This window comes from Eptatretus burgeri, chromosome 14, assembly GCF_056783735.1.
Source record: "Eptatretus burgeri isolate ZD-2024b chromosome 14, Ebu_testis_v1, whole genome shotgun sequence".
NCBI lineage: Eukaryota > Metazoa > Chordata > Myxini > Myxiniformes > Myxinidae > Eptatretus > Eptatretus burgeri.
Genome location: NC_140974.1, coordinates 25,034,297 through 25,047,850, shown reverse-complemented (window position 1 = coordinate 25,047,850; position 13,554 = coordinate 25,034,297). Strand labels below are relative to the sequence as shown.

Below are 13,554 nucleotides of genomic sequence, written 5' to 3'. Positions count from 1 at the left end.
CTTCCCAACAACATCTCCTTCTTCCTCCTATTCTCTCCTTCTTCTTCTTCTCCTGCTTCTCATTCTTCTTTTTCTTCTTCTTCTTCTTCTTCTTCTTCTTCTTCTTCTTCTTCTTCTTCTTCTTATTCTTATTCTTATTCTTATTCTTATTCTTATTCTTATTCTTATTCTTCTTATTCCTCTTCTTCTTCTTCTTCTTCTTCTTTCTTCTTCTTCTTCTTCTTTCTTCTTCTCCTTCTTCTTCTTCTTCTTCTTCTTCTTCTTCTTCTTCTTCTTCTTCTTCTTCTTCTTCTTCTTCTTCTTCTTCTTCTTCTTCTTCTTCTTCTTCTTCTTCTTCTTCTCCTTCTTCTCATTCTCCTTCTTTTTCTTCTTCTTCTTTTTTATCTTCTCCTTCGTCTTCTCATTCTTCTTCTTCTTCTTCTTCTCCTCCTTCTTCTCCTCCTTCTTCTTCTTCTTCTTCTTCTTCTTCTTCTCCTTCTTCTTCTTCTTCTCCTTCTTCTTCTTCTTCTTCTCTTTCTTCTTGTTCTTCTTCTTCTCCTTCTTCTAATTCTTCTTCTTCTTCTTCTCCTTCTTCTCCTTCTTCTTCTTCTTCTTCTCCTTCTTCTCCTTCTTCTCCTTCTTCTTCTCCTTCTTCTCATTCTCCTTCTTCTTCTTCTTCTTCTCCTTCTTCTCCTTCTTCTTCTTCTTCTTCTTCTTCTCCTTCTTCTCATTCTCCTTCTTCTTCTTCTTCTTCTCCTTCTTCTCCTTCTTCTTCTTCTTCTTCTTCTTCTCCTTCTTCTCCTTCTTCTTCTTCTTCTTCTTCTCATTCTTCTCCTTCTTCTTCTTCTTCTTCTCCTTCTTCTTCTTCTTCTTCTTCTCATTCTTCTCATTCTTCTCATTCTTCTCCTTCTTCTTCTTCTTCTTCTTCTCATTCTTCTCCTTCTTCTTCTTCTTCTCCTTCTTCTCATTCTTCTCATTCTTCTCATTCTTCTTCTTCTTCTTCTTCTTCTTCTTCTTCTTCTTCTTCTTCTTCTTCTTCTTCTTCTTCTTCTTCTTCTTCTTCTCCTTCTTCTCCTTCTTCTCCTTCTTCTTCTTCTTCTTCTTCTTCTTCTCATTCTTCTCATTCTTCTCATTCTTCTCCTTCTTCTCCTTCTTCTTCCTCTTCTTCTTTTCTTCGAACGCTTTTCTCCGCCTCCACAAGCTCCAAGCATCGGTATTGCAGATCAGAGTTCTGATGATTGTTACAATATTTTGAATCCTCGCTGTGATGATATTAATTTAACGACGAGATGATTTCCCTTTCCCTCATTCGACTCAACCGTCTCATTTCAAAGTATCCTTTTGTGACGAACTGGCACGAGCGTTTGGTGTTTTTTTGGCATTGCCTGAGGAACCCAAAAACATGCAGGGAAACACGACTGTATTTACTTCTTGTCGGTGCCAACGCTGCAGCCATTGATGAAAGGCTAGTTACAGTGTGCGGACATTTAATATAAAGCAGCTTATTGCGCACATTCGTGTTATCCGATGACGTAACCAGGTAAATAAATACCGTTTATTTCCCCCCATTTGTTTCCTTTACACGAGTGTTCGTTTCAAACGGAATTGAATTGACCCGTAAAAACATCGTAGACTTTCGAGCAGCCAGGCCGATGAGCTCATCGTGGTTGCTATGGTAACCAAATGTTCTCCGGCGTCGCTGAGAAGGGAGAGCCACTGGGAGCCGAGCTGATACGTTGCCATGGCAGCTTGACCAATTGGAGCACACGAAGCCCGTTACCATGGTGAGCAATATTTTTTTTTCCTCTTGATTCTTGTGCCTTTTTGTCAATTATGTATTCGATGGCTTCCCGGAAGAAAAAAAAATCACTCGAAGCAGAATTTCCCGCAAAACTAAATGGATGAAAAATGAAATCAAAATCCTTTGGATGAGAATAGTACAGGTATTTCCAATTACAAATTCCTGATGAGATCAATAAATGCATGAACTGTGCCCAAATGGCTGGGGGCGGGGGGGGGGGGCACGTGTTTTGGAGCTGTCTATTTATTACGCACGAGAATTTGGCGGATTGTTTCGGCCAACCAGCACGGCTCGACTAGTCCCTTCTCTTCACTCCCACACTCTGGCCTCCTTTCCCTCATATCACCCTAATTTTCCTCAATTCAGCCCACTTGGTACGTACGTACTAGATAGATAGATGGAATACCCCTAAGATGTGGATGAAAAGTACAAATGATGTATAAATGGCTTGTACTGTGTGGCCAAACATATTGGCACCTTTGCACTTTTTTTTTCTCCAAATAATACACCATTTCCTCCAGAAAATTGTTGAAATTGTAAAATATTTTCGTATCCACGTATGTATTTCCTTTGTTTGCAGTGGAACAAACAAAAAAGCTGAAAAAATTACGAAATCTTAGCTTATTCCACACAAAAATCCTAAAATGGCCCGAACAATATCATTGGCAACTTTTTGAAGTTGGGAGAAATAATTAGATTTCAAGCAGATGATTCTCCTTTACTTTGGTATTGAATCCCAGGAGGACCCCACTGCTGAGAGAGAGAGAGACATAAGAAAGCCTGACTGGAGTTTGCCAAAACACACCTGAACAAGCCAAGATCCGTCTGGGAGAATGTCCTGTTGACAGATGAGACCAAATTATAGCTTTTTGGTAAATCACATCATCTCTATGTTTACAGGAAACAAAATGAAGCCTTCCAAGAAAAGAACACCTTCTCTACAGTCAAAGAGGGAGGAGGTTCAGTGATGTTTTGGGGTTGCTGTGCTGCCTCTGGCACTGGGTGCCTGGAATGTGTGCACGGCATCATGAAATCAGGAGATTAACAAGGCATTTTGGAGCACAATGTTCAACCCAGTGTCAGAAAGCTGAGTCTCCCTCGAAGGTAATGGGTCTTGCAGCAGGACAATGACCCCAAATACACTTCAAGAAGCACTCAGGAATGGTTCAAGACAAAACGCTGGACTGTTATGAAATGACCAGCTATGAGTCCACATCTAAATCCCATTGAACACCTGTGGGGAGATCTGAAAACAGCAGTTTGGAGAAGGCATCCTTCAAATCTGGGAGAACTTGAGCAGTTTGTACAAGAAGAGTGGGACAAACTGCCAGTAGAGAGGTACAGGAAGCACATCCATAGCTATAGGAAGTGCTTGAATGCATTATTTTATCCAAAGGCCGTGCTACCAAATATTAAGTCTTGGGTGTCAATAATTTTATGAATGCCATTTATTTTTATTTTCTATTTTAAAAGGATATATTAAGTTCTGAATGAAAAACAAAGGTTCTGCGATATTAACAGTAACATAAAGAATTTGTGGAGACAAAATACATTTGTCAATTTCAACTTATTTTTGGAGAAAATTGTGAGTTATTTGAAAAAAGTGCAAGGGTGCCAATATTTTTGCCCATGACAGTACATAGACAGCGCATTGCCCTTAAAATACTTATACTGCATTGACATTTTTGTCAGGTCAGGTTCGATCTGTGACCTGCTACAGGTACCATGTAAACCTGTACTAACCTGTTCCATGGTCGGGTTGTCGGCAACTAAACCGTCTCCCCCACCAGGTTTTCTGGTGAGGGGGGTGTTTGGATATGGACACCCAGCAGGATTAAAAACAAAACCTGTCAAAGGGCGGAAGAGCTCCTTGTGAGCCAACGGCCATTCATATCTAGTGCCCAACTGTGTCTGCAGACGTCCTCCTGCAGTTGGGTTACTTCTTATTAGGAGGTTGGTGGCAGGATTTGCACTCCGGCCACCGTAAAACGCTTCATTCCGCAAAACGCAAAAACGCAAAAAAATATGAAAACCCACTCCATGGGAGTACCTCCTGTGCAGCTTCCCTTCGCAGGGCAGCTCACCGGATGACGGGATTGGGGCAAAGCCTTCGGGACCCCCAATCTTTGATAGGAGGGAAACCACGGGGTAACATCCCTGGGTCAGATTGCGGGAGAGTATGTCGGAGTGGTGCTGAGGTGTCGTCCACCAGACGGTGGTCTCCTTGGGTTAACCTGAGGCGGTCCCTTCGGGTGGGTGCCTGGAATGTCCTATCCCTAAGAGAGGATGATCACCTGTCTCTGTTATCATCTGAGCTCAAGCGTTTGGACATCGGGATTGCAGCTCTCTCTGAGGTTCGGAGACCGGATTGCGGCGAGATAATGGTGGGTGGTTACACCTACTATTGGTCTGGTCGCTCTGATGGTTACCATACCCAAGGAGTTGCTGCAGCTGTGTCCAATAAGCTGACCCCAATGATAATTGAGGTAACACCGGTCAACGAGCGTATTATGAGATTAAGGATTCGTCACTCCTTAGGTGTCATTTCCGTGGTCTCTGTTTATGCTCCGACTGAGGCGAGTGATCTCACCGTGAAGGATGCATTCTATGCCACACTCGAGTCTGTGGTTGATCAGTGCCCCAGACGAGATATACTTCTAGTCTTGGGGGATTTCAATGCATCGACTGGAACTGATAGGGATGGTTATGAGGTGTGTGTTGGTCCCCATGGGTCAGGAACTATGAACCAGAATAGCACTAAGTTCCTTGACTTTGCAAGAAGTCATGGACTTAGGGTGGCTGGTTCATGGTTTCAGCGCCCACAAGCTCATCGCTGGACTTGGTATTCCAATGCTGGCGGTGTGGCAAAGGAGATGGACCATGTCCTCATTGACGGTCGTTGGAGGATGATCCAGAACTGCAGGGTCTACCGGAGTGCTCAGTTCCTCAATACTGACCACAGGCTTGTTGTAGCAACTCTAAAGCTGCACCTTAAATCCTGGAGAATGGTACCATCCCAGCCTAGGCTGGATGTTGCCAAGCTCAGGGATGAGAGAGTAGCTGAGGAGTTTGCGAACAGGCTGAGCGGACACTTGGGGGGTCTGGGTGCTTTGGGGGGTCCTGAAGAGTTGTGGAGCGCCTTTAAGACCACCGTCCTTGATGTTGCCGGTGGATGTCTTGGAACTCACCGCAGGGCAAAGAAGAATTTTGTCTCTCAAGGGACACTGGATACCATTGACCAGAGTCGCAGGGCCAGGCTGAATGGCATAGCTGAGTTGTTCAGGGAGCTGAGGCGTAAAACTGTACGTGCACTGAGGGTGGACAAGGAGGCCTATGTGCGAGGAATCTGTGAGGGGGTAGAGCATAACCTGTGGACAGGTGATTCTCGTCCCACTTACAGGGGAATTCGCACATTACGTTCATCCAAGCCCATCCCTCGGAGCACTGCAGTTCGAGCAGAGAGTGGTAGGCTCTTGACAGAGGAGTCTGAAGTGAAGGCCCGCTGGGCCGGTTACTTTGAGCGGTTGTACCAGGCTGATCCCCCAGCTGTCGAGTTGGACGTCAAGGGTGTTACAATCCCTGTTGCTGACCCACGAATCAACTGTGGTCCACCTTCGCTTGTGGAAACACGGGCTGCGGTGAACCAGTTGAAACGGGGCAAAGCTCCAGGGATTTGTGGCATCCATGCCGAACTTCTCAAGGCTGGTGGAAATGCTGCACTCGTGTCGTTGCATGCAGTTTTGTGCTCTGCCTGGAACACAGGCATCATCCCAACTGACTGGAAGAGGGGCCTTGTTGTCCCTCTCTGGAAAGGGAAGGGTGATCGCCAAGACTGCAACAACTACCGAGGGGTGACGCTGCTCTCAGTGCCGGGCAAGGTCTTTGCTCGGATAATTCTTGATAGGGTTCGCCACCATCTGCTTGAGCACCAGCGTCCAGAGCAGTCAGGCTTTACACCAAAGAGGTCAACGATTGACCGTATCCTTGCCCTTCGTGTCCTCACCGAATGCAGACGAGAGTTTCGGCAGGGGCTGCTTGCAGCCTATGTTCATCTCTGTAAAGCGTTCGATTCAGTGAATCGGGATGTCCTCTGGAGGATTCTTGGTCTTCGTGGGGTGCCACCAAAACTGATCGATCTGATGTCTGAAATCTACTCTGGTTCTGAGAGTGCTGTGAAGTGTGGTGGTACCACCTCTGACTTATTTCCAGTTGTTACTGGAGTTCGTCAGGGATGTGTACTTGCCCCCACACTTTTCAGCACTTGTATGGACTGGATTTTAGGGAGGATGTTGGAGAGATCAAGTTGCGGTGCATCGTTTGGGAATGTCAAGATCTCGGACCTTGATTTTGCAGATAATGCAGTCATCTTTGCGGAGACTTTAGACATTCTTTTGGGGGCCCTCGAAGTGCTGAATGAAGAGTTGGAGCCGCTGGGATTACGGGTTTCTTGGGTCAAAACTAAGATCCAGGCTTTCGGTGACATCTTGGATGCTGCTGTCCTGTCTGTGTCTGTTTGTGGTGAGGATGTTGAGGTCGTGGAGAGATTCACTTACCTTGGCAGTGATATTCATGTCTCTGCTGGCTGTGAGTCAGAGGTCAATAGACGTCTGGGTCGGGCCTGGGGAGTCATGGATTCACTGGATCATGGGGTGTGGCGCTGCCGGTACCTGTGCGGGAGGACGAAAGTCTGAGTCTTCAGGTCCTTGGTACTTCCAGTCTTGCTCTATGGGTGCGAGACTTGGACTCTGACCAAGGATCTGTGACGTAGACTTAATTCCTTTGGTACCAGGTGTCTTCGGAGAATCCTTGGCTATCGCTGGTCGGATTTTGTGTCCAACGAGCGGTTGCTGAGAGAGACTGGGATGAGATTTGTTACCTGCATAGTCCGTGAGCGTCAGTTGCGGCTGTATGGACATGTGGCTCGTTTTCCTGATGCTGATCCTGCTCACCAGATTCTCTCAGCGAGGGAGTCTCATGAGTGGAGGAGGCCAGTGGGCCGACCACGTGCCTCATGGTTGCAGCAGGTTGACCACCATCTGAAGGAGATGGGGATGGGCCTGGCATCTGCCTGGGGGATGGCCAGACGGATGCCCCTGGAGTACCGACGGAAAGTGGACGCAGCGACGCGCTGTTCTGACACATGCTCCCATACCTGACCTGACTGCATTGACTAACAGTTTTGAGCTTCAAATTTATAGATTTAAAAAATAATTTGCAACGTAAATGAAACACAACAGCAAAAACGAAATTGAGTTTTTGAGTAAATCCTGAAAATTATGTGTACATTATATTTGGCTTTGTATCGCACCTTCTATGGGTGGTTTTCACGAGAAAAAAAAAGCAAAAACACATTCATTTCAAAAACCTCTTAATACACATTTATTATGACAAATGTAATTGTTATATAACAAAGCATGCTGGAGTAATCAATATATTTTACAACCTCTCCCAACCCCCTGTGCTAAGGATAGCTGACAAAGCTCAATCTGACGACACTTAGAAAATGGGCATTTATGACCACTAAGCTGCCACTCTGTTATTGCTATAATATCAATTTGTCATCTACAGACATAGACCTTAATGACTACAGACATAGACCATAGACTCAAAAAAACATAATGAGAATTTGCCACCTCAGGTGGTACCAATAAATGAAATTTGGGGTCCTGGACCATGGGCTACATGGTCGTTACTCTTTTCCAGTGAATGCCATTTGAACTTGTGATGTCTCAGGACATCTTCAAGGCAATATGGACCAAATCCTGCAGCAGTGCTCAGGAGTCATCGGTGTCGCAGATGATGTTGCCGCCTGCTGCAAAACAGAGCAAGAACATGACCGAAACCTTCACCATCCCATGACAACAGCTACCAGATTTGGCCTGCAATTCAACAGTTTCAAAATGCCAGACAAGTGCAGGTCATCGAAAACCACAGATTAAGTTCTGCGGTCTAATCTATGACCAACAAGGTACCCACCCAGATTCAGAAAAAGTGGATGTGATCCAGAGCATACCAGACCTGAGGAACAGACATGTGGTACTCAGCATATGATCTACCATAAGAACTTCAGAAGGCACTGGGTATCATCACATACATGGTCCCCTTTATACCAAATCTGTCTGACCTCACAGCTTCCCTTCACGAGCTGCTAAAATCAAAGCAACTGGAATAGACAGCTATCAACAGCTGGACCTTCCAAAGGATCAAGGACATGAGAAACTGGTCTACTTTGAGGCACATAAAGCCATGACACCGCAGGTCGATGCCTCCACAAAAGGCCTCGGTGCTTGCATTATGCACGACATCAAACCCATTGCCTTCACATCACAACGAAACACCAACATTGAGTGCGAGATGCTATCTGTCATGTTTGGATGTGAACACTTCCATACTTACCTATATGGTCACCACTTCATGGTCGCGAGTGCCCACAAGCCCTTGGAAATTATCAGCTTGAAGAATCTGACTGCTGTTCCACCCAGGCAGATGCTATTGTGGCTCCAGGGGTATGACACACACATCAAGTTGAAAGGTGGCAAAGACATGCTCCTAGCTGATGAACTGTCTATCTTTCCGATAGCAATGCAAGCACCAACCATCCAGCTCGATGTGAAAGTTGAGCACATCCAATTCGGCCATCAGAAGACAGCAAATATTGCAAGCCACAAACGTGGATTCTCTACTAACTGCACTCAGGAAAGTCATCATGAATGGCCAGACAGGTGCCAAAATGTCCCCGGTTTGCTGGAGCCTGACTGGGATTATAGTGACTCGCTGAATGGAGAAAATTGTGTCGTGTGGAAGGGGGGCTGGCTATCTATCTGTGCCAGTCTACAACATTAAATTCTCAGGAATCTACATGAGGGCCACATTGGGATTCTCAAAACCTAGCTCAGGGCACACAGTTGTGTGTTCTGACCCAAGGTGAATGAGGACATTGAAAACAGGATTGGCTCCTCCCACATTTACCAGACCTATCAATGTTGGCAACCCTAGGAACCAATAATCCCACACTAAATCCCAGCCAAACCATGGCAGATATTGGCTGCAGACTTATTCCACCTATATTGGCACGACTACACCCTGCTCGCCATTTATGTGTGCTCCAGGTTCATAATTGTTTGAAAACTTCCAACATGTGCAACAAGCAATGACATAATTTGTATCCTGCAGCAAATGTTTTCAGAGCAGGGCATTCCAAAGAATCTCATGAGTGACAATGGAGGCTATTTTATCAACCGTGCTTTTACAAAATTTGCTGAAGACTCGAGCTTCAACATACATACATCAAGTCCCAAATATCTGCAATCAAACAGCTTCAGAGAATGCCAGGTTAAAACAATCAAAAACACTTTAAGCAAAACGAAGCTCCCTGGTGCCGACACGCACATGGCCCTCCTCATTTTGAGGATTATGCCCATCGACAGTCATCTTGCATCACCTGTGAACTCCTGAATCAGAGGAAAAATGAAATCCAAGGTGTCGAACATGGCACCGAATTGTGACGCAACCTTAAGGCCTGGTCACACCTTGACGTTTTAGCCAACGTATGCCGATTTTTGAATTTTTTTTTCTAAAACGCTGGCACACGTTGAATACGTTATGGGTAAGTTTTGATAACATTGAGAGCACGCTGGCATACGTCGTAGTACGTTGCCATACGTCGTTGTACGTTGGCTTTAAACGTTGTACTTTTCGGTTGTCCTCAAATTTTTTCATGCTTGAAATTTCACGACGTATGCCGGCGTATGACTCACACGTTCCGCTACGCTGGCCACAAGTTGTAGGCACGGTCTGCGATCGTTGACAGACGTCAACACATGCTACTTGTAAGTTAATCATAAGTTGAGACACGCCGAGGTAATGTTTAGAGTACCCGAAACTTATTTCCTACCTATGATTAACGTGTTGTTGGCACGTTACGCGATCGTTGCCACACGTCGACAGACGTTACTTTTAAGTTACTCATAGGCTGAAAGACGTCGGTATAATGGATCGTCCTTGTGTCAGCGTCCACGGCCACGGCCAGGACACTTATTTGCAGCATTCTTCAAACTTTTCTTCGGCATGACGAGGATGTTCACACTTCGATGTCTAGCTTGGCTATGATTCCAATTGTCCATCGGCAGCGTCTATTTAAAATAGTCGAGTTTGAGCGTTTTAACACGTTCAGAAGAAACGTTTCAAATTTCCAAACCCCAGCGTCAAAAAAAAAACAAAAAAAAAACAAAGGCGAGTGACAGCAATTCAAATCGTTCATTGTAAACAATGAAACTAGCTGAGTGGTACCGTTTAAAAGTCGTTGAGTGTAAAAAAAATCCAATTGTTGAGCGCAAGCGTCTACTTTCAATAGTGGAGATGCAGCCATTTAAATCGTTGAGTGGCAGCCTATGAACCTACCCGTGGATACGCGGACGCAAGGACGATCCATCATAACCCACACCCTCCCCCTCACACCCACCTACTACTGCCAACATGAACAAACTACTACTAATACTAATACTAATAGTAATACTGATACTGTTACTGCTGACATGGACATCGACTCAAAAAGGACTCGAAAACACTGTTGGGTTCCCCTTTTATGAGCAGCATTTTTATATACCAATTCCCAAAACCGCTAGGAACACGTCTTTATATGGCAGTTGTAAGCGAGAAACACGTTCATTTATTTTTTGTCGACCGGAAGACGTCATTTGAATACGTGTGCATACATCGATGTTGATTGGGACTACGTACAGAATTGGTTCAAAGCACGTCGAACATAAGTTAGAAATAAGTTTCGCGTAAGAAAGACATTACCGCGACGTGTTTCGACTTATGAGTAGCTTATAAGTAGCCTTTGTGGACGTGTGTAAGCGTCCACATATCGTTTGTACAACTTATCCCCATCGCATGCGAAACGTGTGTCATACGCCGAGTACGTCGTAAAATTTTGAACATGTTCAAAATTTCTAGACGTACTCTACTTACTACGACTTATGATAGCGTATTTAGCGTTCTACTCGCGCATACCAAACTTACCCATACCGTATTCGACGTGCCCCAACGTTTTAGACCCCTTTTTGTTACGTCGGCATACGCTGGCAAGATCGCCAAGGTGTGACCGCGATTTTGACCCTTCCATTTCTACGGCAGTTATGATTCGAATCGTTGTGCGTCAGCCTTTTAATAGGCTACGCCACGACATCGTCGGCGATGCGTGCAACGCGCTATGCCTGAGTTAGACTATCGTTGGGCATCGGTTGTGTAGGCCGACAACAGGTTCAGCATTCGTTGGTATAAGTTATCTATAACACAACGAAACGTTCTGTGTTGTTACCAATGCGTTATACATAAGACCAAGTCGCTATGAATACGTCCGAATCTTTATAAAAAAACATCAAAAGTTCAACGTAAGCCAGCGTTTTACATAAATTTTAACACGTTGCCATCGCTGGCTAAAACGTCAAGGTGTGACCGGGCCTTTAGAGGCACTTGAACATCATCAAGCTTCCCAGAAAGAATCCTTCGACTGCTGGACAAGTCCAAACCTAGGCCGCTTCAACCTAGCCAACAAATTCGGGTTCTTGAGGAGGTTAGGCGGTCCCCCACTATTTTGTGCAAGTTATTGTTCGTGGAAGAGCTATAACACATAACAGATAAGCACAAAACAGGACAAAAGGAACAGCAGAAAGAGAAGAGGGAAATGCCAACAGCAGGGCCGAGGGAGAAAATAAATGGAGACAGACAACAAGGGATGTAGGTAAGAGTGAGGGGTAGCGAATAATGCAGGGGGTGGATATGATGGATACAGAAGCAAACTCTCAGGAAAGAAAAACTGGAAATATTGTGGGGCTGGGAGGAGTGGTTTATCGGGGATAGAAAATATCATGGTTTTGGATTGGGGACAATCTGAGATGGTAATGAACAACTGCCTTGATGACCTGGATGACTTGAAGAATAAGATTGCAGAGAATATGGAAGGTGATTCCACAGACAGGAAAAAAGAGGAACGAATAAGTGGAGGTCAGCAGTGATTCTGGATAGCAACAGGAATGGGGTTGCTATTGGACCATGGGTGCTCTGCAGCTAACTGGAGGGTTGTAGGGGGTGCGGGGGAAGGGCACAAAGCACAGAGAGGGCAGAGGTGTAAGACCAGAAAGGAGTTGGAAGAAGACAGAGACTACCAACCTCTCTGTGATGTGAAAGTGATATACCCAGAGACTCGGCTTCATTGCATAAGACTCCACTGATTTTGAAGGCCTTCGTTTCCACGGTGCCAAGCTGAGAAATGTGTGAGGTAGGGGTGGCAGCCGAGAGAGGAGAGCAGTACTCCATCAAGCTGTGGATGAAGGCCTTGAAGGTGGATCAGAGTTCACGTGTGTCAAAGAAGGACTTTGCATGACAGAGGATATCCAGTTGGCATCTGGCTTTGGAGGGCAACTTAGATATGTGGCTTGCCAAAAATATCATGGGTGATAGTGAGCCCCAAATGTTTGAGTGACTGAACTTCTTCAAGAGGATTGTTGAAGAAGTACATGGGAAAGTTTGCCAGATGGTCTTTTTGGAGAGACAGAGTGAAAGTGTGAGATTTGTCAGGATTGATATTCCAAGTGTTTGACCAGTTTGTGATTCTATCAAGGTCTGAAGAGAGGGAAGAGGCTGTGGAACTGTCTACCTGAAGGATGAGAGATGTTATGCCAGAGGGTGGAGTAATCAGCAAAAATATAAAGAGGATTTTCCAGAGTCAGGTAGATCGTTGATGAAGACAAGGAATAGGACTGGACCCGTGACACTGCCTTGGGCACTACAGCCTTGACAGGGAGAAGAGATGAGAGGGTCCTGTTGAGAGTCATGCATTGGATGAGAAACTGGATAAGTCAAGTGTGGAGTTCATGTCCTTGGATGCCATAGGCAGAGAGTTTGAAGAGCAAGGTGGGGAAGGTGCCAGACTGCATTGGATGCTTGAGATATGTCAGAGATGGCCCTGATTTCTTGTCTGAGACTGAGGGCCTCCATCCATTGCTGGGAGAGCAGAAGTAGAATGTCCAGGGTAGAGTGACCTGGGTCAAAATCCAAACTGATAGTGTGAGATAAGTCTGTTGCTCAGGAGGGAGGTGGCGATTGAAGTCAGCCAAGACTTTGATTTGGATGCCGTTGGCTTGAGGAGAAGAGGCAAACAAAATTGAGGTGGAAGGAAGTGGTACTGCTTCCGTTCACTCCACAGGGTGATGGGAATAATTGGGGTCATTAAAGTAGTTGGCATAGTGTTGTAGACTGAATTGATGAGGTATGTATCACTGTTGTTAATTTTAAATTCAAGCCAACATTTTTCATATAAAAGTGCATAAATGCATCCACTTGAATTATGGTATTTGCACGCACGCACGCGCGTGTGTGTGCGTGTGCGTGTGTCATGGAGGAAAAAGTTATGTTCGGCAACCTATCAGCAACTTTTCAGAGGCATGAAGGAAAGAGTTACCAACCAAACAAAGCAACAGACTAACACCCATGCCCAGAATCACATATAACGTCTAGTGTGCAGTAGGGTAATTCAGAGAGAAGGAGTAAGAAATGGCTTAAATACATTGATGAAAAACAGAAACCAACTTGAAAGTTCATGAAATATGATACCTCACATAATGTTTGAGTATATACTTCAATTTTAATAAAACAATGATTTTAACACGTTGTCTGCCAACCATGAGTATTGTTACGGCTGTGGAAATCCGCAGAACACCATAAAGGTTCCTTATTCAATTATTCCGGTAAGTCTGTGTTCAGTTAGATTT

The 13,554-nt window shown here is 45.1% G+C and overlaps 1 protein-coding gene across 1 annotated transcript in view; it reads left to right on the top strand.

Moving 5' to 3' along the window:
• The first annotated feature begins 1,741 nt into the window (after positions 1 to 1,741).
• IVNS1ABP (influenza virus NS1A binding protein) overlaps positions 1,742 to 13,554 on the top strand; it is a 102,999-nt gene continuing 91,186 nt past the window's right edge. Inside the window, exon 1 of the mRNA XM_085854037.1 lies at positions 1,742 to 1,763. The gene's annotated coding sequence lies outside the window, so the exon portion shown is untranslated. The remainder of the gene's footprint in view (positions 1,764 to 13,554) is intronic.